We start from the raw sequence: 5,014 nt of genomic DNA on the forward strand, positions 1-5,014 counted from the left end.
TAACTCTTTCAAATAAATAAATAAATCTTTAAAAAAGTTTTAAAAAAAGAAATCTGGTACAGAGGAACCAAATAAAAGCCTGAGAATAGAGTGGAATTATTAACACAAACTTTCAACAAAAGCTAAATGTTAAGAATGACAGTCATCTAAAGCTGGAAGAGGCACTACAGATGACCTGGGGCAGAGGCTTCTTGTTGGAGACACAACAGCAAACAACACAGAGGGCCGGCTTGTCCAAGGTCAACCGGTTGAATGATCTGACTTGTCCAAGGTCATTCGTCCGAGTGCCCTGCAGTACTGGAGCTATAAGGACAAAAAGGATGCTGGAAGTAGTGGCCACAAGATGGTATTTGGATAGGAACTAACCCTGTGAGTCAAGCTCAATAGGATTTAAAATTTGGGAAACTTGAACTTGGTGGTAAGTGCTTTTGCAGTGTGCGGTGTTGCTCTGGTGCCTCACAGTGGACCGCTCTATGGGAGCGGTCAGGGATCTACTCGACCTTCTTTGCCATAGCCCAGTAGCATGTCACGCCTGACAGATCCCACGCAAAAAAACAATCAAACAAACAAAAAACCCAGGTTTTGACAACAAAGACTCCAGACACCAAAGCTGAGATGGCTCTGGGTAGACAGTGGGGGACATTTGGGCTGGTGGTTTTACTTGAAGGCATTTCTGTTGTTGAGTTAGGAGGAGACATTCATCTCCCCTGGGCACGTGGGACACACTGTGCAGCAACGGAGTTCCACTTTACAAATCATTTGACCATTAGCCCGCGCCACGCTGATGCGTCAACAGCGCAAGTGCATTTGCTTTAGTTTAAGGTAGAATATTTATTTTGGATAATGGATTATTAAATAGATATGTATCGTTTATCTCCCCAAGTCCTTGTTTTGAGAATGATTTATAGCACATCAACAGCCATTACAAACGTGTTTGCTGTCTTTGAAGGGGCCGCTCGTTTTATTATGAATGGCTTCCTGAGCAGGGAGAAGCCAGGCTGCGGTGTCTTACGAGAGTTGCCTTATAAGTATCTGGTAAATTACTTATGAACCCCTTCCTGGCAAAATATTCTGAAGCTCAATGAACGGTCCAATTCTGAGTGGCCATTCTGGGAAAGAAGTTACTCTGACATGCGTCTCCCTTACACAAGCTGGTGTAGTTCCTCTGATGGAACTACAACAGAGACTGATTTCCCATCTGAAAATATCAGTAGAGAAGATTTATTCAAATGTGAGGGACATTCCACAGCTGAGAATTTCTCCAGCTTATCTGTAACTTTGTTACTGTTCTCCAAACAAGTCATGTATATGGCTTGTGGTCAAGTACAAGGGGACTTCAAAAACTCAGTGGAAACACAGAATTAGAGCATAAGTTTGTGTTGTGGGTAAAATTGAACTCGGTGCATAATCTTTCCACAATGCACATTTCCATGGGTATCCAGGAGGGTATGCGGCAAATATGGGAATGAGTGTGAAACACAAACTTGATGACAATTATTTGGATTAGTTCTTTGAGAAAAGTCAATTCTGAGGCGTATCTGTACACCCTAATGTACATCCAGATGAAAAATACAGACGCTTGGCCGCAGGATAGCACTGTCAGGTTTTTAATTTCGGGAAGGGTAAACACGGCCAAGTTCTGAAGGTCTACATCAAGGATAGGAACATAATTTTCAAAGTCATGGGCAATGCGGCAGCCCCTTCCCTCAACATAAAACCCAGGGGATGACAACAGCTCATCTCCCCCTAATCCACCAGACACGGAACAATCCTGCCTTGGAGCCTTCCTGGCTATTTGCAACCACACAGGCAGAAGTGGGTCCTGCCAATGAGGTGGGGATGATGTATTTTATTGCTGATACTGTTTCACCTGTACTTAGTTCCACTGACACGGCAAACGCTGCAGCCAATTGTCCTTATTACAGCCCCCGCGTGTTTTCCCCCCTGGCACACTCATGCAGAGGGGGGAGATGTGAGCGTGGAGCGTACTTAACTGCCAGGCTGAATGGCCCTGTAATGTAGCTTCAGTGTGGCATAAATTAAGCTGTCATTTTTTTGGCGGCAAGTGCAGCGAGGCGATTTTCCTGTACTGTAACATTTGAAATAACAATTTTCTGGCTCCAGGACTGACTGACAGTTCCATGGGATACATTCTCAACGTGTGTGTGCTCCGGGGCTGCCGCAGGAAAAGTGCCTTTGGGGGCCAGGCTTTGTCTTTATTAGCAAGTCCTGGCTGCTGCAGGGTGGGTGCCTCCCCCTCCTCGCAGCACAGCCCAAGGAGGCGGCCACTGGGCCCAGCAGAAATGGCTCTGGAGATTTGTCAGCTTCCACAAGGGTTTGGAACAGGATTCTCGTATGCAAAAATGGCCTTTTGTCATGAAAATCAGACTGTTTGCTCTCCTGGGTCTGCCTCTAATTGTGCAAAGCCTTTTACAAATACGGAGTTTCCCAAGCTGGACTGAGGTTTGATGGGGAGGAAAACAGTGTTGGATGCTCTAAGGGGCGTCTGGGGGACCGGGAGTGCTACTCCCACCCCGATTCCCACGCTGCAGGTGCAGAAGCAGAAAGCTGCTGTAGGTAATGAGAGGCTCCCGAGGGAGCAGAGCAAACTGCTCTTTCTTTAAATGTCCTCTCTGCTGCTTCGCCTTCCTCCCGCCTGCCCCCACAGGTGACTCCAAAGCAATCCCGCCAACTGTCTTGAATACATATAAAGGGCAGAAAAGGTTACCTTGAAAGCAGTCAAAATAATAAAAATGTAATCACATCCGTCAGGATGCAGCCGGGAGAGATAAGTTATGTTAACCCTGAACTTGCATGTGGCGTCGTAGCTCGCGTCCTGGGCAGATGAGGTTGCTCCTCTGAACGGAGCCAAGGCTCTCACAAATGCAGGAGCCTCCCACCCCGTGTGTCCCCAGTGCACTGCAGGTACTCTTTCGGGACAAGGACTTCTGTGAGTGGGCACAGTCAGCAGCTTCTTTCCTGGTGAGAACTTGAGTCTTTTTCTGTGTTGGCGTCCCCTTTATTCTGTTTGGTGCTGTCATCAAAGAAAATAGCGTGTCAGAAACGTTCCCCATAAAATAACAATATTTTAAAGATGTATTGATTTATTTGAAAGGGAGAGAGAGGAAGAGAACTCTTCCTTCTGTGCTGGCTCACTACTCAAATGCCACAATGGCCAGAGCTGGACAGGCTGGAGCCGGGAGCCTAGAACCTCATCCAGGTCTCCCATGTGGGTGGCAGGGGCTCAAACACTCAGGACAACTGCTGCTGCTTTCCCAGGCGCATTAGCAGGGAGCTCGATTGGGAGTGGATCAGCACTCATATGGGATGCCGGTGCTTCGGTGCTGCAGGTGGTGGCTTAACCCACTGCGGCACAACTCCAGCCCCTTAAAATAACATGAAGAGGTGTACTGGCCTCACACCTGTGAGGTCAGCTGAGCTTACTCCTTACAACTGGCGGCGGCCATGTGTTCTCGTGTTTTCATACCATGTCTCTGTTGACTTTCTTTCTTTCTTCCTTTTTCTTTCTCTCTCTATTTTTTTTTTTTTTTTTGACAGGCAGAGTTAGAATGTGAGAGAGAGAGAGACAGAGAGAAAGGTCTTCCTTCCATTGGTTCACCCCTCAGATAGCTGCTACGGCCCACCGGCGCACTGCACTGATCCCAAGCCAGGAGCCAGGTGCTTCCTCCTGGTCTCCCATGCGGATGCAGGGCCCCAAGCACTTGGGCCATTTTCCACTGCCTTCCTGGGCCACAGCAGAGAGCTGGACTGGAAGAGGAGCAACCAGGACAGAATCCGGCGCCCTGACCTGGACTAGAACCCGGAGTGCCAGCACTTGACTTTCAGGAAGAGACCACTCCAAACCCTTCTCCTCCTGATTAATCCCACTCAGACCAACAACCTTCCCTGAGCAGATCTGGACGCCTAATTGGGGTTAGGCTTCCCTGTGCTCTGTTCTTTCAGGATCTTGTGCATATACCTCTGTCAAATTTCCAACAGCCTTCCAACTATTTCTAAGGCTACACTTTAGATCTTTTAAGATAGAACTGTATTTTCCTCTGCAATCCTGCCTCAATACCTGGTATTTAATACATCCTGAAGTCAATGCCTGAGTAAATTTATGGTTATTGTAGTTAGGATACATCCTGATCATAAATCCCCAATAACAGAAAAGCTTGTCTGATAATGGCTCCTTTTTTTTCCCTTGTGGGGAGGGGAGAATTATTGTATAAGTCATTCATGTTATATTTCCTTTATGATAGTCTCTCAAAATTCATTTACCATTGCTTCAGGTTAGACTCCATTGCAAGTCCATGTTCAGTCCACGGTCAACTAGCTCCTGAACATTTTCTTGCTGTGCATAATATTCGTCCGTTCTCTAGAGCTGTTTTCTGCAACTTTCTGAGCTGTGATAATCCATATTGAATTCTGACATGGTTTACTATAGAAGCCACATTCGAGCTTATCAACCATGTTAAATTCTCAGATGTTTAATTCTCTTAGCTCCTTCCCATGAGTGGCTAAGACAAGGATATAGATGTGAAAAGAAGAGATCCAAAGCAGAAGCCAGTAAAACCCTCTTCAGACCCTGAAACTGGGCTCTGGCCGTCATGGAGCTCTCAGAACTGGCTGGGAGTGGGGGAAGCTGCAGGAGACAGCTAACCGGCTGGGTCAGTTCCGTGACTTTGTAAGTAAGTCACACAACCCCGGCTGAGCATGGTAATACTTATCCCACATGCAGGATCTTAATGCAGTTATTAGTTGTGTGCTGATGCATCCCTACAAAGAAATGAAAGCTGAAAGATTAAATGAGGGTAATTTTATTTCTTGGGATTCTTCAACAACCGCACTAATTTATAACCAGTAGGAGAATGATCTCCACTCATTTTGTCTCTGCAGAGTTGAGCACTTTAGATTTCCTTCACGTAAATGGAATGGTACAGTATTCATACTAACACGATGTCTGCAAGGATAGTTCGCATGATTGAGTTCCTTTGTTTTTAAGGCTGAGTAA

This window comes from Oryctolagus cuniculus, chromosome 16 (assembly GCF_051225735.1).
Source record: "Oryctolagus cuniculus isolate XC-2025 breed Fujian yellow rabbit chromosome 16, ASM5122573v1, whole genome shotgun sequence".
Lineage (NCBI taxonomy): Eukaryota > Metazoa > Chordata > Mammalia > Lagomorpha > Leporidae > Oryctolagus > Oryctolagus cuniculus.